Source organism: Talpa occidentalis, unplaced genomic scaffold (assembly GCF_014898055.3).
Source record: "Talpa occidentalis isolate TD23 unplaced genomic scaffold, MPIMG_talOcc4v2.1 talOcc4.9, whole genome shotgun sequence".
Classification (NCBI taxonomy): domain Eukaryota; kingdom Metazoa; phylum Chordata; class Mammalia; order Eulipotyphla; family Talpidae; genus Talpa; species Talpa occidentalis.
Window position 1 is genome coordinate 102,953,381 of NW_023605305.1, and position 21,876 is coordinate 102,975,256.

Sequence of the window (21,876 nt, forward strand, 5' to 3'; positions counted from 1 at the left end):
GTATAAATGAATACAATGCAACTTTCTGACTCCAACATTTAATCCCTCCATCTGCTTCCACTGTTGTTTATCATACTGGGCCCTCAGGCTTACAGACATCTCTTTCTTTTCCTTATCTATGGTCCAATATTTCAAATATTCTCTTGCCAATGTCCTATATCCCATTACACTAATCAATTTTGTATTACAAGGCTAACAGAACCTGACCACCAAATGATGCCTTCCTATCTGCCATCTGTATGCTTATGCTCAAGCAGAAGAGCTGAGCAATTTAAAAACATGCTTAAGATCTATTAAAAAAAAATCCCCAATAAAAGTCAGGAGTTTATCTTTTTTTTTAAGATTTATTTTATTTATTTATACAAGAACTGGGGTACAGGCTGGATCGCGGGAGGGTGAGAAGATTCACCAGAGACAGAGTGGGGAGCAGAACAGGCAGACTGATGAAATACACTGCTGAGGGGAGCAGCAGGCGCTACAGGAGAGGTCTGCTGCACCATGTGGGACCCTCACCAACCGGTTGGGATAGAACCTGTGCTGCAGAGGCTGAGGACAGCTTCACAGTGCAGCGCTCAACCACCTGTGCCACCAGGGGAGGGCCGGGAGTATATCTTTAAAATAACAAAATACGTTCTGTTGACAAAGAACTGTTATTTTTAAATAATAAACTTGTGAAGTTGGGATTAAAAAAGGAATTGTTAAAAAAAATTCACTCCCAGCCAGAGCAATGGTATAATAAAAAGAAATAAAAGGCAAAAAATTAGAAAGGAAGAAGTAAATGAACTCTATCAATGACTTGGTATTATATATATAAAACCCTAAACACCCCACAAAAAGTGTTAGAACTAACAAATTACTTCAGTAAAGTTGCAGGATACAAAATCAACAAACAAAAACAGCAGCATTTGTATACACTAATGATGAATGATCTAAAAGAGAAATTAAGAAAACAACTCATTTACAATTGCATCAAAAGAATAAAGTACCTAGAAATAAATTCAGCCAAGGTGGTAAAATATCCCTACACTTTGAACTCATATGATACTGATGAAAGAGACTGGGACCTCACCGGTGGCGCAGAAGGTTTAGCACAGCGCTCTGAAGCTGTCCACAGCCTCTGCAGTGCAGGTTCGATTCCCGGTTGGCCAGGGAGATTCCCACATAGCACAGCAGACGTCTCCTGTCTCACCTGCTGCTCCCCTCAGTAGTGTTCTCAGTCAGTCTGTTTCTTCTGCTCCCCACTCTGTCTTTGGTGAATCCTCTCACCCTCCTGTGCCTCTGGCCTGTACCCCAGCTATTGTATAAATAAAAAAATAAATATTAAAAAAAAGGAGAGAGACTAAGGAAGATACAAATAAATGGAGAGATACCATGTTCAAGAATTTGAAGAATTAATATTATTAACATATACTTACTAGCCAAAGGAATTTACTGGTTCAATGCAACATCTGCCAAAATTCCAATAGTGCTTTATACAGAAATAGGATAAACAATAATAAAATTAGTATGGAATCTCAAGAATCCAAATAGCAAAAGCAATTTTTTGAAAGAACAGCTGGCAGTACCCTGCTTTATGATTTTAAACTAAATTGTAAAGCTATAGTAGTCAGAACAGTATGATAATGGCATATGTATCTGTGGAACCGAATAGAGAATTCAGAAATCTATGCATAAATGATTGATTAATTTATGACAAAGGAGTCAAGAATATACAATTGGGAAAAGCTAGTTTCATCAATAATTGATGATGAAAAAAATGGACAGCCACATGCAAAAAAATGAAATTAGGCTATCATCCACATCAAAAATTAATCTAAAATGGATTAAAGACTTGGATGTAAGCTATAAAATCAAAATACAATGAAGGAAAAAATACGTAAAAGAATTCTAAAAATTGGCTTCAATGATCTATGGGGGCCCAACTCCAAAAGTAAAGGAAACAAAAGCAAATACCAGCAAATGAGAGTATATCAAATTAAAAAGCTTCTGCAGAGTGACAAACTATCACTGAAATTGTAACAGGGTGGTCCCCAGGAAAGGGGGAGGTTCCAGGTTCCCTGCCCCACCCAAGGAAGGGTGGAGCTGAGCAGGAAGAGGAGAAGCAGCAGAAGAGAAGGAGGAAGGAGCAGGATGGAGCCAGAAGGAGACCTGGAGGAGGCGCATGGAGCCTAGAGACACGTAAAGAAACTGTGCTTGTCTTTTGGTCATGGACTGGGTGACACAGATGTGGGTAAGACCCGTGGGGAAGTGACAATGACAGCTTTTATCTTGATGTTGATTTTGCTCTTTTCCTTCCGGGCTTGTCCGGTTGTTTGTGACCCTTTTCTGTGGGTCCCCACTGGAAGATGCTTTAGACTTGTAGCAGGCCTTGGGGCCTTGTTCTGGGCCGATCCCATATGGATGGACTTTTACCCACGAGGGGACGGGTAACTTTGGGTGCTTCATTTAGAAACTAGACTCTTTGCCTTACCTGTATTGTTTCCTAGTTTTATTAAAGTTCCTTCCCATTAAAGTCTCCTATGTTTTGTGTTGATGCGGCGGATGGCAGAACCCATTTAGAATAGGCAGGTTTGCGGGGTTTGGGCTGCCCCTCTCCCTGTCCTATAACAGATTTGGCGTCCAACGTGATTTAGGACAGAGCCATCCGTGGTTAGTCAGCCCTCTCCCTGTCCTATAACAAAATGACAAGACATCCTACTGCATGGCAGAAAATGTTTTCACATTTATATCCCACAGTAGGCCAGTATCCAAGAACCCAGAACTCATACAACTCAACAAATAGAGAATAAATAACACAATTTTAAAAATGGGCAGGGGAGTTAAATAAACACTTCTTCAAATAACACATACACATGGCCAACAGGCACATGAACCCATAGATTTCATCCTCTCTTCCTTTGCACACCGAACAGGAATATTTTTAACTTGCCCTAAACTTCCTAGTTGAAAATAGAGATAGCCAGCCTCTTGGCATAGTACTACCAAGGGAAACAATGTCTACCAACTAGCTTGTAAATTGCATTTAATCAAAAGTTAACAGATTCTACTACATATTTGTATTCCAACTCTTCATACAATTTGTACCCCTCACTGCAGTGAATGATCCTATGTTCTTGTTGCCTCTCAGCGTGGCAGCATTGGGAGCGACTGGACAGAGGAAAGATAACTCAAAGTCCAAGTAGTGAGAGCGACCTAGAGGGGATCACATTTCTGGAGATGCAATTCCTCCCCCTCCCACCTTCTGCCTCCAGTCTCATATTTATTTTGCATCAGATTAAGGGAAGGTGGGCAAGTATCTGGAACAATGTGTGTGGTGGGGATGTGTATTGAAGTTGCATAATAGTCTGGCACAAGCTAGGGGTGAGTGAATAGGGGCTGTTATTTGGGGGACTCCACTGTAGCTGCTGATCAAAGCATCCTATCTCTAGTCCCTGTTTACACTTAACTTCTTGTCAAGGTGGTCTAGCTGGTTATGCTAATTTGGCCATAATGTCTGCCTGCTGTTTTCAGCAGATATCCTCATACCAAGACTTTTGTCCTGGTGAGAGGCCCCCTGCCTGTCTCTACATATTAGCTTGACCAGCAGCAACTTTGGGTACCAAACAAACACCTGAGAACAAGGGGAGCTGGGGAATCCACATGTTCTGAAGGAATATGATATACCACAACAATGTGCTAGCTCTTTCTAGATCTATAAGGCAAGTTAGTCTCACAGCAGAGTAAAGCTGTGTATGTTGCAAATTTCAAGAACTACCATCATTTTATCATCAATCTGCTAGGGGGAATGGTGGCAAAAAGTGAAAGGGGGGAATTGCTAGGGGGAAAAGGATGTCCTAAAGCTAATTCCATACAGGCTATGTGGACTCTACCCCTACCCCAGGCCAAAGCCAAAGACACTGGGAACTCCAAATCCCATCACCACCAAAGGGAAGGTGGCTGGGACCTGAGGGTGGGGTTAAACAGCCAGGTTGATATAAAGCCAGACACGTGGGCTTGGGGGGGGGGTTCCCCCATTTTGGCTCTCCGCCAGCTAGCAGCTTCCGGCCAGCTCTGAGAGTGACTTTGGGTTTCCAGGTCGGCAGATCGGGTAGGAAGCATTAAAGACTTTATTTCCCTATTTTCTCCCTGAGTTGTACATTTTCTTTATTTCCTTTTCCCTTGTAAATAAACCTTTTATTAACCTTTTGTATGTGTCTGCAGTGGAGTATTCATAAGTCCCTTTTAAGCTCGCGGGTGAGGACCCACAGCCAGGCAACCCGTTCAATATCGGGATTGCCCTATAACAAAACCTTTGTTCTTTTCTGTCTAAGCTCCTGAAAATATCTAGCAATGTTGAATTAGAATTCAATTGGGGGCCGCTCCGGTGATGCAGCGGGTTGAGCACAGCACCGTGAAGCTGTCCACAGCCTCTGTAGAGCCGGTTCAATTCCTAGCTGGCAAGGGAGATTCCCACATGGCTTGGCAGACCTCTCCTAGCCAGCTGCTCCCCTCAGCAGTGTATTTTAGTCCTTCTGCCTGCTCTGCTCCCTGATATGTCTCTGGTGAATTCTCTCACCCTCCTGTGCCTCTGGCCTGTACCCCAGTGCTTGTATAAATAAATAAATAAATCTTTAAAAAAAAATTAAAAAAAGAATTCAATTGGACTCCTTCACCTCCATTGTAAAGGGAATTAACTATACTTTTCTAGAGAAAGACAAGATCTTGAAATTTATCCATTTTACAAAATAGCCCTTTAATTTTTTCCTCCATTTTAAAAAGTTCAACTTTAATACTACATTTTCAAAATAAGCTGCAAAGATACAGTCAAAACACAATATGATTTTTAAAGTATCTAAACAATTTACAAAAAATTGAGGTTAGAGATTAAAAAGCAAAAAGAATGCTCTGTTAAAACTTTTATCTCAAATTGAAATCTTTAACAATTGGCCTTAACAAACTCAGTAATACTGTTATTAATAAACTGAATGAGGAAACATTCTCCAGGACTTTGGTTTACAACTACACTTTAAGTACAACTTGTTTCAGTGATGCTTTGTTTTATCTAATATACTACTTTTCCAAGTATTTTATAAATCAGAAGAAATATGTAGAGCAAACTCCAGTTCATTTATCTATTGACACATTCAAGTATATTTATATGCACAGTATCATGCTATTAGTTATGAGAAAATAAATATATATATTTAAAATATAAAGAAAAGGCAAAAAGATAAAAATTTAAGTCAAATGATACAAAATGTGATTAAGTATCACTTTAAGGACACGGTATGCCTTTAGAATAAAAAGATCTTATCATCTGCATTGCATTTTACTATTTAAACTAGTTGCAATTAGGTTTGACTTAAATATCAGAGATCCAATTTAGGTGACCTAAGGCAAAAGCACTCCATTTTTTAAACATGTGACTTTCAAGGGCATAATAGAAAATGTCTTCATTCCTTTTAACAAGAAGAACAAGAAGCACAGAGGATCACATGTGGGAGGTTTTAATGGGCCCTACCTGGAAGGCGCACAGATAACCTTCATATTCCACTGGTTAAATTCAGTAGCATGAGCACTTTTAACTGCAAAGGAAACTGGAAATGGTTTATTCTCAGTTGAAAAAGAAGAAGATTAGGAAGAATAATGTAAAATATATATAAAAATTAAATTAAATTAAAAAAGAAAAAGAAGAGGGCATGATTTGGGCAAACACTTAGAAGTTTATCACTTTTTCTCAGAGATTTTTTTTGTGGTCATTAAATTTTTTGTGGAATTAAAATATGGGTACTTCAACAAGCCCTGATTCATGGTAAGAGCTCAATAAATTTCTGCTTTAATTTTCAATTATTTCCCCAAATATAAATTATTGCCCTTTAACTAGGTAAAAATCTTATTAAAAGCATCTTAAATAAATAAAAGTAGTATTTATCCTATTTCCTTATGCCTCCCCTGAATATAGTACTCTAATCTATAGTGGCTAATTGAAAAGATCTTGTGATCTAAATATTAATTTAACTTTGCATGAAATTTCTTCACTGCCATTGAATATATTATCATCCAATTATATGATTAACTACTCTAAACATGAAAAATATCTCATATTGCAGTTACATATACATTTTATGATACAATGGGAATAAACAGATTAAACATTGTATTTTTAACAAACACAACAGGAGTATAATTCATTTTCCACTCTCTGATATTTCTATATCAGAATCTAGAATAAGGGGCCTTCATGGTGGCCTAGGATTTAGGTATCAGCCCTATCACCTATGTGGCCTGAGGTTGATCCCCAGCTAGGGAGCTAACCCACATGGCAAAGCAGACCTCTCCTATTTCGCCCACTACTACCCTCAGCAGTGTATTTCAGTAGATCTGCCTGTTCTGCTCTCCTCTCTGTCTCTGGTGAATCCTCTCACCCACCTCTGGCCTATTCCCCAGTTCTTCAATGCAAAAACAAAATATAAAAAAATGTAAAAAAAAAAAAAAGAATCTAGAAAAAAAAAAGCCAGAACTTTTTGAGTGAGACAAGATTGCGCAAAGGGAATCCATGAGAAATTTTTCCCTATTAAACTGAATTTGCAATTGATAATAGCAAACTTAAAAAGCTCCATTTACTTAAATGTTTATCTTGTTAACTATTACTGTCCTTGGAGCTAGTGATTAAACAATTCTTCCAGGCAGCAGTTCAATATGGAAATTAGTGCAACTAACTATAACTTTTTTATCCTAGTAAAAAGTACACGATTATAAAAGTTTTTACATTGTACTCTGAAATCACAAACCATTAACTGTCTCAGCATGCTACTAAGTGGTGCATTCTAATTCAGAATGTGGCTCTCTAATGAGTTCTTAAATGAACTTAAATAAATTGAATGGCATCTAAGGGTATTTGTTTGGTAAACACAATATCTGAGGGATATTATTAAATATAAAAAAACATGTATAGCAATCACTAAATGAAGAAACAAAAAATGATTTTTTTATATTGAAATATAAGTGACATACAACATTATATCAGTTTCAGGCATACAACATAATGATCTGATATATGCATGGAATGTGAAATGGTCACCACAGTAAGTCTAGTTAACAACCATCACCATATAGTCATCTTTTTTTCTTGTGTTGAGGGTGTTTAATATCTCTCTTTTAGTACCTTTCAAATATGCAACCGAGTATTTTTAAATATAGTCACCATGTTATACATTATATATCCAGGACTCAGTTGTTTTAAAACTGGAAGTTTGTACCTTTTGGCCACCTTCACCCATTTTGTTTACACTGATCCCTGCCTTTTTCAACCACTAATGTGCAGAAATGAATTTTCTGAAGCTATGAAAACACAGCAAGAAATTTGAAATTGTAATGTTAAAGAATCAACCATGACATTTTTAAAAAGTAGTCTCACTATTCAACAAAATGGATAACATTTGATGTTGAGTAAAAGTAAAGAAAATCTGATTAAGATGACAATTTTTATCATCTGTCAATGCCTTTCATTCAAAGACCACCAGTAACACCTACAGTTGAACAAGTTAGGTTTGCTACCTGGTTTGATGAGAGAGAATATATACTATAGAGAAAAATAGGACTTTTTAAGCAATGGGATGTTAGAAAAGATTTAATATAGGACTTGGAATTTGGTTGGATGATTTTAGGGAGGTGCCCTGAATTGAGTTCTGTCAGAAGATAATTTATAACTAGCTGAGCTGGGTGTCTCAAGTTTTATTTATAGGAAATAGGATAGGTAGACTATAAAAGTGACAGTCACTCATATTAACTAGAAGGAGGAAAGTGTTTGCTGTCTTGTGGCTTCTGTAAGTGTTCATGTTTTGCTTGTGTTCAGACATGATTATGTGGGCTTATTTAATCACTGGGTACCCTTATCTGATGTTGGTGATTTGTGAAATTATTCTATGCTCAGCAAGATAACAACAACACTTAGCTGTGAGTGTCAGGTCACACTCACATGATATGGGGACACCAAATCCTGGCTGATAGTATCAGGCCTGCTTCCAAATGTTAGGCACTGCCATTCTTCTCAGTATTCACTTATGAGAACAATTAATTGCTTTTAACATAGTAAACATGCACAGGGTACTTGTTTTTCCTGAATTCGGTACGATGTCATTTGTATTGAAACCAATATTTCACAGAATAAACAATATGCCAGGAGTAGACGCAATATTAATTTTACCATGCTTAACGTTTTATTATAACTAATGATGTGATCTTAAAAAAAAGTGTGCATAACAAAAACAAGGCTGAAGTAAGAACGGATTTTTAAAATTTACTTCAGAGAATCAAGGTTTAGATAAAGTAGAAATTAAAAAAGTAAATAGGGTAGAAATAGTGAATGGCTAACAAGTATCAGCTTACTACAAAGTAGTATTAATTAACATTTTGTGTGCTTACAATGGGTCAAGTAATTGACATGGATTAACTCATTAACCTCTTGTAATAACATGAGATGGGGTCCAGAATTGTCCCTAGTTTACTGATGAGGAAAAAGATTGTATAATTTGCACAAGTCATGCAAGCTAATATATAACAGAAACACATCTATGCTATGGATCCATGTTTGTCTGACTTTGGCAAGCTTAGAGAACATTCCTTTTTGTCCCATCAGATTGAAAGCAGTCATTATTAGTCATATCATCATCATCACCATGACCAATACCATCAACATTTCTTATTTTCCTTAGAGTATTGTAAAAGTATCCCTACCCCCTACAAAAAGGAAATCACAAAAAGGTATTTTAGTGAATTAAAAAAAAAAAAAGAAAAAAAAGACACTTGTTTATTTGAGTAGTGTCTTAACCAAACACCTTATCCAAAAATTAGTGCTAGGTCCGAGATATCTTTACACAATTAAGCCTCAGTAATTTGAATTCCCACTTACATAAACACTGGTCAACACAAGGTATGTGCTTGTTCCTTTAGTACTTTAAATTAACATTTTGAACACTTTCAACTTTTTGGGTTCTGTAAAAGCACATTTTAAAGGTATTTTTGGCAGGTGCTTTGACCAGCTTCACTGAATCTATTCATTAGTACAAGGGAGCATTTTTCACTGGTTACAGACCAATCCTAAGGTAAAACTTACCAGGTAAACATTCCTGCTTATTTTTCATGGTACATTATTTGATTTATGGTTGAGTTGGCTTACTATACACAATAGTTTTGTTTGATAGATAAATTAAATAATAAATAAGGGCTATACAGATGGCTAGTAATATTAAGGACAATGTAGCACTGTGAAGTTCTAAATAAAGTGAATTACAAGTTGTACAGCTATATTGCAATTTTCATCACCATCATCATTAATGTCATCATTTTACTTTCATGTGGAATAAGTTTCTCCTAGAAAATGAATATGCACATATTTTATATTTAGTGACTATTTTGATTAGGCCCCTTAATTAGTCGAGGTTCTCCAAAGCAGAAGGAATAGAATGTGAATACATAAAGAGATTGAATTTAATAAATCAGCTTACCTGATTATAGAGGCTGTCAAGTCAAAATCTGTAGGGTGGACCAGCAGACTGGCAACTCAGGAGAGAGTCAATGCTTCATTTCAAGTCCAGAGGCCTTCTGCTGCAGAATTCCCTCTTCTCATGTGAAGGTCAGTCTTTTGATCAAGGCTTCAATTGATAGAATAAGATCCATTAAAGTTATGGTGAGAAATCGTTTTACTCAAGTAAAACCAATTTAAACATTAGTTTCATCCAAATATGCCCTCATAGAAACATCTAGAATAATGTTTCACCACATATCTGTTTGATATGGGTCAACATGGCCCAACCAAATTGACATGTAAAACTAGTCATCACACCCTTTCCTTAATTGTAATCCAGTTTAGTGTAATTTTAAAAATTGGACTGGAAAGACATATATGTGAGAGAAAGTTGGGTACAAGTCACTACCAGGAATGCTCACACCCCCCTCAATCACTCTAGCTATGCTGGATAAATACATTGGGTGCAATATATGCCACCTGCCTGTCTAACTTCCACCCAACCCTACAGCCTCTGTCCCTACTTGGAGGAGCCATCAATAATAGTACATCTTTGAGTATATTTTTAAAATGAAGGCAAACAAGAGTCCCATACTTCTCTCCTCTTCTCATCTTCCTCTCCTTTCTTTTGCTTCTCTCCTTTCCACTCTTCTTGGAGATTCCCCAGTGTGAAGACTACCCTCATTTTTCCTATGTCTTAGTGAGTAATAAACCTTAGAATTACTTGTGATCATAGGCTCTCCTAAGGGAGAGAATGCAGACAGTGGGGGAAGGGCAAAAACCTCTCCAAACTCCTAACATGATCACTTCTAGGCAGGTGAGTTAAAGGGTAAAATTTCTGGTTTCTTACTCAATGCACAAGTGTATTAATTCACATACTTTTGCAATGAAAAAACATTTAAAGATAAGGCTGTCTAATTAAATTTACTCAGATGAATCTAATATACACTGTGCATTTTTATGCCATGTATTTTACATATAGTGTTGCCAATGTCTTAAACAAAACAGATACATATTTTCACAGAACTTAAAAGTCTATGATGGGATGGCAGCTGTGTCATACAAAGTAGTCAGAGAGTCAGTCTCCTTCTATCTTGTGGTTTGTTGACCTTGAGGTCCCTAGAGAGCTCACTATCACTTTCAGAAATTCTAGTTAGTGGTCAAAAGGAAAGAAGGAAGAGGCAAAAGAAAAGGTACAAGTGGCAGAGAATTTTTCTGTTCACATCCCATCATCCAAGATATGAACACTACTATTTTGAAAAGAAACTGGGAGCCATCTTTTATAATCCACACAATGTTGTATCTGGTACTATAAGGAAGAAAATGGATGACACCAATTTAAACTTCAGTGTATTATACAGATATGTATGTGTATAAATGTATGCATACATGTATAATATACACATATTTAGAGGAAAAATTAGATTAGTCTGATTTATAGCTTATTAGTTAAACTTGTAACAATCCATCTGTTATTAGGATGCTATAATTCAACTCTGTCAGTTAGGATTTGCTTTATTATAAGGCATACAAGGTTTGTTGTAATTGATTATGAAAATTTTAAGCACTGGAAAATTTCTCTGATTCATCAAATAAACTGTGTGATTTATTCATTAATTAGTCATATAAAAAATCTCTTCATGGATTAGTATCAGCAATTGGCACAGGTGTGCTTATAACAAACCACACCAGCACTCTGAGGCATAAAACAACAATCATTTATTGCTCACATATCTGTGCTGGCTGGAGGTTGGCTGATTTAGTCAGAAATTGGCTCCAAGTTATGTTAGATTCAAGCCTTGCATGTCTTTCTTGGATCAGTGAGCATGCCTCCTGCCCTGCCTCTGACATTGCTTGCAAAGAGCACTGCCGGCCTAGCCTGGTGTCTCCAAAACAGCTGGTTGCTTTTGGTTTATGCCAATTAAAAAAAAAAAAAAAACAAAAAGGCCAACAACTCACAGAGAACTCTAACACTGGTGTCTCTGATACTACCTCCTGGTGAACCATGGTGAAGGCACCACTGACAAGTGTTAACCATCACTGTTGACAGGTGACCGACATTCTGCGTTTGACCATCATTGAGACCCATCCAGTCCACTGCTTCTAATCATCCAGCACCACTTCCCAGTGCTGTTGCCTCTGTTGCTGCCTGGTCTGATGTCTGGTGCTGTCAGTACAGCCTTCAGACTGTTGTGGGTTGCTGTAGTATCACCTCAGTGGCCCCACCTTTGAGAACCTCCAGCTGTCACTGTGAGTTAGACCCTGGTGCACAGCTAACTGCTGAGCCAGCAGCTACAGGTCCTCACTGACGGGGAAAGCACCTTCTTGCACAAGCGGCCTTTTGGATGGGACTACTGGACACTGTGGATACTATCTGGGGTGAAACAGCCAGCCACTTGTGGCCTTAGAAACTCTTTTTTTTCCCTACTCTCCTGTATATTAAATAAATCCCATTTCTTGTTCCCAGAGCCTGAGTGGTCTTGCAATTGTTAGCCCAGGGGTAAAAACCCACACCTGCCCCCAACCACAGACTTTTGGCACTGTGTTAGGCCTACCATACAATTTTTAAAAATCAACAAAAACCCCATTTTGTACAAATACTGATCTAGCTACATTTATATTATAAAAAAATACATAAAACCCATAGATACATAAAAATATGTGCTTGGTCCATTTCATGTGACAGGCACTATGATGTGGTTATATACATTAATATATGCTATTAATATAAAACACAAATTCCTAAGCATTGGAAGTTTACCAACATTTCTTTAGTATTTAAATATGTGAATAGATGAATTAAACCCTTCATTAAATTCTCAATACCAATTTGGTGGATTCTTTATTTTGTTAAACATAGTCAATATAGGCTTCAGTCTTGTAGACTGGCTTTATTAAAGTTAAGAATAATGATGGTCAACAGTAACTAAAGGATTTATGTATGCATGTTTAAATTCCACAGTAAATTAAGACTTTCCCTTTGTATCATGAGGGAAGTTTGTTAAAGCAGATTCTGAGGTCTTACTCCAAGAGAGAGTCTGGTGTTGTAAGCTCTAAATATTTAATAGAAATAGTATCATTCAATCTATATTATTAAAAAGCAGTTGGATAAAACACATAGTCTTAGGACACACTTCGAGAAACATTGGTTTTGGGTTTAGAAACTCAAGAGAAAGAAATTAAGCAGTAGGAAACAGTGGACAAAATAGTGCATAATTCTTGACTTTATTTTTCTACTAAGTACTTTGAACATAAAATTAAAAATGTACCAAGTGAATATGTTTAAGGCAGATTTGAACCAGGTAATTAAGATGCAGATTATTTTTAATTTCATTAGCATTTGAAGTAATTCTGTGGATATTGAGTAGAATTTTCTAATTGGAAAAGTCATGATATATCCTTTTCATACTTTCCTTGATTTTAACTTAGTAGTAAAAAGAATTGTTTTCTTATTCTTCTATTATTAAGAAGTTTTGAGTCTCAGGACTGATAGTTCTAATGTCAATTCCTTTCTAATAGATTCAATTTGCTACAAAAATTAGTATAGTTGGACAAACCATGAGGACTTTTAGCCCTCTTGCTGTAGAATTCTGTAGTAGTAGCGAGTTGTGAACAAAATTCTGAAATTGAGATAGTTGATGTGAAAATCTGGTAAGTGATTACTTAGTGAAATATGTAAACCCCAATTTGACTGCATAAGCCAGTGTAAAATTTAACTGCACTATGTAAAATGTAAAAGTTATAACAAGGCAGCAATAACCAGAAGATATTAAATTACAGAAAAAGTGAACACTCATTCATAAAATAATGTTAGCTAACAATCACTGAGTTCTTACACTTTACATACATTATTTCATTAAATCCCCACAGAAATTCTTAAGTTTCACATTATAATTATTTCAGAGAGGAGGTTCAGTGAAGTTAAATAATTTCCCAAGATCACATAACTATTAATAAGAGCTTTTCCATACCCATTTATGCATATCTTTAGCTTAATATCTTGAACATAAATCTTCTCTTCCTCAGTTATCAAATATTTTTAAGTAACAATAATTCATACTTTTTTTACTATAATACCCTTAATTTTCTTCAATTATTCACTGGATATTAACTGAACGACTGCAAGATATTAGAAATTATCCTAGGAATTGGATACATAGACATGTTTTAGACTTAATAGATTTAATAAATATGCACAGATTGACTGACTGATAGTACTGAGCCTTCCCATGCTTCCCCTTCGAATTTTTATTTCTCTACTATTTGCTTATAACAGAAAACTGTGGTTCATAGAGTCTTTCATGACTAAAGATATGTCTGAATAAAGGACTAGCAAAAACACCTACAAATAAACTAAATCCAAATTCCTTCAGTTGCAAGTAACAGGAAATGCAACAAAGTTGGATGCCTCAAAAAGGAGGGAAGCTGGCTAACATGAAGGAACAATACCCAGGTCACAAACAAAATTGCACTGTGCTCCATACTCAGGTGCTATTCCATTTATTAAGTACTGATATTAGGCCATGTTCCTCCAATTAAAAAACTGCTTTGCTATTCCCAAGCCATTCATTATTATATCAAGTCGAATGCTGAAGAAGGGATCCACCCTGACATTTACAGCAAAAGTCCTGACATGTACTATGACTGGACTGGCTCTTCTGCTCACCCTTCATACAAGCTCAGTGGTCAGAGCATGACTGTTTCAAGCCAATGAGCCTCAAACCTCATGACTAAGAAATGTTGGGGTGGAGAGCAACTACTCCATGTGTGGCATAAGCTTAAGATTGAGTATATTTTTAACACCTACTTTGAGTGTTAAAAAACTTGTGCAAATATTTTTTTACATAGAATATATCACCTATCTAAGTAAATCTAGATGTTTGTGGCATTACTGAATAATTCTACTGATTAAAATCATTAATTTAGCAAATACTGACTAAATTCTATCCTATTAGTTATGTAACATGGTAAATATTACTCAGAAGACAGTAAGATACTGCTTTTGATCTTAAGAACAAGCAATTTTCTGACGTAAAGCTGTAATAAACAATCTAGCTAGATCTATCTAAATTATCTATCTTAAACAACTAAAGCTTTTTAAAAGTTGATAGAAGCAGAACAAATCTTAAAGCTAGTGTTTCTAGCTCTAAGTGGAGCTAGAAGTGGAGAAAAGCTACTTTAACTTGATTTTTGATGATGAAAAAGATCCTATTGTGGAATGTTCTAAAAGTTTAAAGTTTAAAATGGAGTTAATTGTCATATATAATATTGTAAATGCTTTCTGTACTGTGAGAGGCTCTGCATTAATGTCAATTGTTTCCTTAATGAAAATGGATCTTTGCTAAATTTGGAATAAGACAATTTCTCTGAGAACTATTTTGGGGAGGTGTGATAACTGTCTAGTGTCTGCCTATCTTAATCACAGAGAATAGATCAAAACAGTCAATAAGCAAGAATAAAAATACTGACTTCAAACAGATGGAGAACCCATAGGGACAGGACAACAAATGCCAAGGCCATCCTGGAGAGCTCAGCAGTAACTTCCTCACATGGGATTTTTCTACACTGGGAAATTTGGCAAACTGGAAGCATGATTGTGTCCTGGTAGATGTGCCTTGTTACACATTCCCTCATGGGTGTTTTCTATAACAACACCCACTCATGTTAGTAAAAATCAAGATTTTCCCAAAGTGAGTTGGTCTTCCAACTGTCAGTCATCTTGGAAGGAAGGAGATTCAAATGAATATTAAGGTCTGGAAATTGAGACCTGAGTACCTAGGAAAACTGACTTCTCAAGGGATTCCCTTTAAAATGAGAGCTGATTGCTGTAATTGGAAACTAAACAGAGAGGTGCCCAATAGGTAGGTATCCACCTAGCCCCACTGAGTGCTTAACCATGTAGTCTGGGAGGATTCATCTCTACTTTTGAGATTTAAGTAGCTATTAAAAATATATTGCAACTCTCTTATTATCCAGTCTTAAAAAATGTATAGTTAAATGCTAAGTTAAAGAAGGAGGAGGAGTATTTAAGAAGTTTATAGCCATTTTTAAAGCACTGTTGCCAAAATTGGCAGAGATGAGGAATTTGAAACCAAGGTAGGGGGCGAAGATGTCAATCAGCAATCCAGACAAATCTGTAGGATATATAAGCATTTTGGAGACTAGCACAGTGTCTTAGAATGAAGATTGTTTTGCAGACTAGACTTTCTCAAATTATACAGGAGGTCATATGACTGTTTGAAGAAGTATAAAGCAATAGGTAGATATAATGATACACTTTAACAGGCTTTAAATAGGTAGAATTACATTTTTAGGCATAATTGGGAAGTGAGGTTAATAGATATTCATTTCATTATTTCCAGGTTTTATAATATTCATCTTACATATATTCCTTTAATATCTATTTTAAAATAAAATAAAATAATAAAGGGATTGGTTAAGTCCATGTATTAGAATCCTATAACACATGCTTTAAGAAATAATGTATAATCATGCTAAAAGATATTTGCAATACATTACTAAAATTTATAAAGCAATATGAATATTAATCAATTTTTACAAGCATGTGTGTATAAATAGATAAAGGAGTGGAAGAAATTATACTAAATTGTTAAATGAATTTATCAATACTTGATAGTTTTTTTTCTTTTGTTTGTTAAATGGTACAGAATTTCAACAATAAATATGTATTACTTTTGGAAAACACTAACACATTAATTTCAACTAAGTTATAGTTGTGACTAAATCTGGGATATTTGTGGGGCAGTAATATAGACAAAAATCACTATGAGAATGTCTTTTCACTACAATGGCTCAACTCACGAATCCTCTCCAAGGTATAAAATGAAATAAAAAGTTGATAATGGGGTAGAGGAAATCGAGAGGTGGTAAAGGTAAACATGAGGTCAGAATTTATACTGCAAGTTTTCCCATGATATAAGAAGTCATGTCACTGAATTTCATTTCTACTCTGAATTGTTAACCTGAGAAATACTATCAGTGTGTCTGAATCCCGGCCCACATTGCTGTGGTAGCAAGGTTTGGGTTCACCTAAAAAAAATGATGTTGACAATTAAATAATTTATATGTCTCTCATCATAACCCATTCTTATTAAGTAGTGAATTAAACAATAGATAATCACCTTCTTATACGGCAGGGAGAAGGAAGTAAAAAATATCTTTCCTTTAGCAGTTGAAAGAAAATTAAGCACATCTCTTTCTGTTAGCCAATAATTATTACATCATGGCACAAAGGGAAAAAGAATATAAAGCAGTACCCTATTTTTCTAAGTCACTCTTTCAGTAGTCATTTTTAGAAAATAAGAAAATAATTATACTTTCTAGATGTTATTATGAAAACTGTCATTACTGTCTGAAAATACTATTATTCATTTTTACATGTTTGCATTTTAAATATATTTTGGTAAACTTTAATTTACCAAAGCATACACACACATTTAATTGATTTTTTTTTAAGATTTATGTATTTATGCATACAAGAGCTGGTGTGCAGGCCAGAGGTGCAAGGGGTGACAGGATTCACCAGAAACAGAGTGGGGAGTAAAAAGGTGGATCCCCTGAAATACACTGCTGAGGGGAGTAGCGGGCAAGACAGGAGAGGTCTGCTGTGCCATGTGTGTCAGCTCCCTGGCTGGGGATTGCACTTGTGGCTGCAATGGGTGCTGAGAATTAACCCCTTGTGCCACAAGGGAGACTCCTAATTGATTTTAATAAGAGATATTTACAAGATTAATTCTCAGAATCCAAAAAATTTGATCACTTAGAGATTATTTGTCTAACTTTAGACTCTTCAACACTTAATTTTCTTTCTTTTATCCCAGTTGCCTAACATTTTCTTTTCTCTAAATGTTAAGTATACTGAGTTGGAAGAGAAAATGATATGCTTCATATCAATTTTGAGTGATGAATAATCAGGAAAAAAACTAATTTCTAGCTCAAGAATGAGAAATGGCAAGTATACTTTATAGAAGAATTTACGTCCAGCTAAAATCATAGTGGACTTTGGAATCAGCCGGAATAGGGTTTGAGGATGAAAGAAACAGGAAACTCTTGTTTTTTTTTTTTTTTTTTTTTTTATTTCGTTGAGTCTTTTATTTCCTTTAATAGAGTTTTACAATTTTCAGTGTTCAGGAAACTCTTGTTAACAATGAGGACCATACAAGACCTTTCTAAATATTGTTTGATAGAAATTTATGGTTAAATTAGCAAAGAGTTAGAGGAATGACTGAAATGCTAAAATGGTACTCTCTTCGGCAGTGCATATACTAAAACTGGAGCAATAGAGAGATTAGCATGGCCGCCAATCAAGGAAGACAAGCAAATTCATGAAGTGTTCCTTATTTCTGAACTCTGAGGCAAATTGGGCACTCAAGGGACCAGTATATCCGCACAACAGCACACAGGTCTGCAGCCTGCTGTACACCAATAGCTTATGGCGTTACCAGGTAAAAACACACTCTGACATCAGTGTTCAGAATAGCACTGGAAGCACAAGAAGGACCCCATGATTTTTTTCCAGCCACTTCAGAAAACCTTCACAAATATTCAAGTTCTCTTGTAGATTTCAAAACTTGCTACTCTAAGGGTAGCAAGCCTTTTGGGATTTTAATCACTGGAGCCTTGCCATGAGGACCAAATATGAGTTACTCAGACCAACTATGGTTATAAAACCAGATTGCACTTAAAAAAGAAGAGAGAAAGAAATGCTAAAATGTATCACAAAGCAAAAGAGAGCAAATCAGAAATGTAAAGTGCACAGTAGAATGAGTCAGAATATAGACAACTCTTCTTACTTTCTGATTAAACTTTCATCTTCCTGTCATCTGAATCTAAAGCCAAACAAACAAACAAAACATACGTGTCATTTTCCCTTACCCTGAAACTGCCCCCTTCAGTTTATGGGGGCTTAATCTCTGCAGTATTTGCCTTGCTTTGGACAAAGTTGCCATCTAGTGTCCATATCTGGGAACTACAGACTATGGGAATGTGCTCCGTGAACATAAACACACATTACCTTAAAATTTAAACTATTCCTTTTGTTTTTTCCACAAATATTTATGTTGCTATTATGAGTTGGGATCTGGAGTTGCAAAAGTGGCTAAAAACAAGTTATTCCTAAAAATCTAGTGGGAAAGGTAAGCATCACTGGAATAATTCCCAATTAAAAATAAAAATAACAACCAACACAAGTTCTACAGTATGGACTCTGTGCCATATTAATAAATTTAGTACGCATAAAAAGCATAAGAAAAAGGTATATTACTAGCCTCATTTTCAGATCTGAAAGCTAAGGCAGAGAGCTAAATAACTTCCCTGGTCACACAGCAGAGAAGGAATACAAGCCCAGGCAGTTTTATACCCAAATCTGTGCTTTTAAACACTTCAACGTAGAACAAAAATTTTGATATGTGCAAGTAAAATAAATATATGATTGTATGACATTCATTCATTCAACAAATATTTACTGACCTATATATTTCAGGAACTATTTTTGACCTGTGAATAAAGAAGATAGACAAATACTCTAACTTCACAGAGCTTACATCATAAACACGCATACATGCACACACACGCTCACATATGCATATATAGGAATATATAATTTCTAGGCTGCTGTATGCCAAGAAATTAATAAAGCAAGACAAGTGATTCACGATGGGTAGAAGAGGGGGCACATTATTTTCATTCTTGGTAATTTTCTGGAAGTTGTGAGGAAAGGAGCTCCGAATAGAGACTGAACAAACATGAAAGTTGCAAGCATTTGGAATAAGAATGCTGGAGAGAGGGAGAGAGCAAACACAAATGTCATTGCAGGGGACTCTATTTTTCATTCTGTGGCTCTACACTAGTGCTCCCCACCCCCCGCCACTGCACACAAAGGACTAAAGGGGAGAGCACAAGAAACAGAGACATAGGGTGTGAGATTGCAGAAACATCCAGAAAAACCTTAGCAAATATGAAACTTCAGGCTTTATTCCAATTGTGATGGGAAACCAAGTTAAAGTTTCATAGAAGAAACATTATCAAATTTATATATTTTTAAAGATCACACTAGTTACTGTGAGGAGCATAGACTATGGTATATATTGACAGAATTAATATATTGACAGCAAGGCAACTGATCAGGAGGCAACTGGAACTTTCCAATTAGATAATGATGTAGTCAAATAATCACTTACAAATAACTATAAGGAAATCATTATTAACGGGGTGACATATGCAGCATATGTAAGCATATAGACAAGAATATGTGGATGTCTTCAAGAAAGAGTAAATAGTTCAACTTCATTGCACCAAACGATGAAGGTAGTGGTAAAATCTGAATTAGACTCAAATGATGAGGAACTCAAAGGACTGTAAAATTTAAAAATACCTTTCTTCTTCCTTCCTTCTGTTTTCTTAACCAGCTTCCAGGAGCCCCTGATAACAATTCGGTTACATGTTGGTTTCCATCTGTCAATGTAATTGTGTACGTCCTTTTTAAATATCCCTGATAGTGTTGGGCATGGAAAATATTGTTCAGAATGATTAATAAGTCTGCTAAAAGACAAAAAAAATTGTGATATAGCCATTGTTTGATAGTTACATTTATTAATTTGCTGCAGTACAACAGCAGAACTGTGGTACATTTCACCAAAACAGAGCAACAGCCAATATTAATACTTATTTGGGGGGCAGAGTAGGATTTAAGCAAAATTAAAATAAATAGTTTTTTTACAGGCTGACAGCAAAGCAGGGCTGTGCTAGCATCAGAGCTGGACTGAGAAGTGGGCTTAGGGTGCTGTTTCATTGGAAGCTACAAAGATGAATAAGAATATGGTATCTGAAATTACATTATCATAGATTTCATTATAATTGCTTTGTAGCTGGGTGGGAAATGGAAGCTGCTACTCTTTTTCAAAGTGCCAACTAGCTCAGCTCTCCAGGTAATACTGGAATGTTCCCATCACACTGATCTGATTTCAAAAAGCAGTTTCTTTTAGTCTGTGATAAAAGCCAGAGTTTTTTTTTTTTTCAGTGATATGCAATCCTTCTTACAGTTTTATACTACTATAACTTTAAACATTAGTATTTGATTTATTAAAGTACAATTTTAAAATCTTAATTTTGCCTATAATGTTGAAGTTTACCTTAAGAAAGCTGTGAGTAGGAGCATGCCTGCTCTGGTGATGAACGAAGCAGAGAGCAGAGGAGCTTACAGAGATGAATGGGAACAAACTACTGTAATAGGGTGGTTCCCAGATTTTTTTCTGGGAGATTCCAGGTTCCCTACTCCACCCAAGGGAGGGTGGAGCTGAGCAAGGAGAAGAAAAAGTTGGAGAGGAGATGGAGGAAGGAAGCACATGAAGAGCAATTAGGATACCTGGAGGAGGCACATGGAGCAGGGAGACATGTGAAGAAGCTGCACTTGCTTCTTGGTCCTGGACTGGTTGAAACAGATGTGGGTGAGAGAGCAGTGGGAAGGTTAACAGCAGCTTTTATCTTGATTTTGATTTTGCTGTTTTATTCCCAGACTTGTCTGGCTGTTTCTGACCCCTTTCTATGGGTCCCCTCCCAAAGGTAAGGCTTTAGACTTGTGGCAGATTTTCAAGCCTTGCTTTGGGCCAACAATGTCTGGCTAGACATTTACCCACAAGGGGATGGGTAATCTTGGGTGCTTGATTTGGAAACTATATTCTTTGTTTTTTCTGGTTCATATTTTAATTGAATAAATATTAAGGCTTATTTTTCTATGAAAAAACTTGTGACAAAATTTTGCCCTCGTAGTTTCATCCACATAAGATGTTATGGCTATGTAAAATGTTTTTACCCAAGACTATGCATGGGACCCACACATAATCATCTCTTAATCAGTAACACAGAATAATATTGACTTTTTGTCTTTGACCAGCAGGATGATTTTGCAATAAAATCTTTAGCCTTTTTCTTAAAAATCATTATGCAAATCAATGCTTATGTGTGAGCAGGTTGTACTTTATTTTCTTGGAAGTAACATTAATTTACATGTTTTAATATTTAGTGACTATTAGTATATGATCACTATTAACACTATATTAATGCTTGGAAGATACAGAGATAACTATAGCAGTTCCTGTTTTCAAGGAGATTACCAGTAATAAAGAAATTACAGACACAAGTAATTACCATAAACTCTATATATGATGGTTCCTATTACAAAAAAGTAGATTTAAGACACAAATTCTGCCTTGTGAAAAGGAAAGTCTTCCTTTTGGGGTGGTTTATTACACAGATAAGACAGCCAAAAGACTGAAAAATAATGGTTCCACACAACAGAGAGAATGGAAGAGACAGACCTGGTATGGACTGATGAAGAATAATTTCGTGAGCTG

General features: G+C 36.0%; 1 long non-coding RNA gene and 1 other non-coding gene across 2 annotated transcripts; one reads left to right on the plus strand and one right to left on the minus strand.

Annotated features, from left to right (window-relative positions):
- Nucleotides 1–5,547: 5,547 nt before the first annotated feature.
- LOC129145094 (uncharacterized) lies at nucleotides 5,548–20,055 on the minus strand. Its single transcript, XR_008550152.1, has 3 exons — nucleotides 19,899–20,055; nucleotides 9,486–9,632; nucleotides 5,548–5,576 (listed from the first exon to the last, which is right to left on the minus strand). It is a non-coding gene; the product is annotated as an uncharacterized LOC129145094 (long non-coding RNA).
- Nucleotides 17,767–17,870, plus strand: LOC119237316 (U6 spliceosomal RNA). Its single transcript, XR_005123260.1, has one exon. It is a non-coding gene; the product is annotated as a U6 spliceosomal RNA (small nuclear RNA).
- Nucleotides 20,056–21,876: the final 1,821 nt, after the last annotated feature.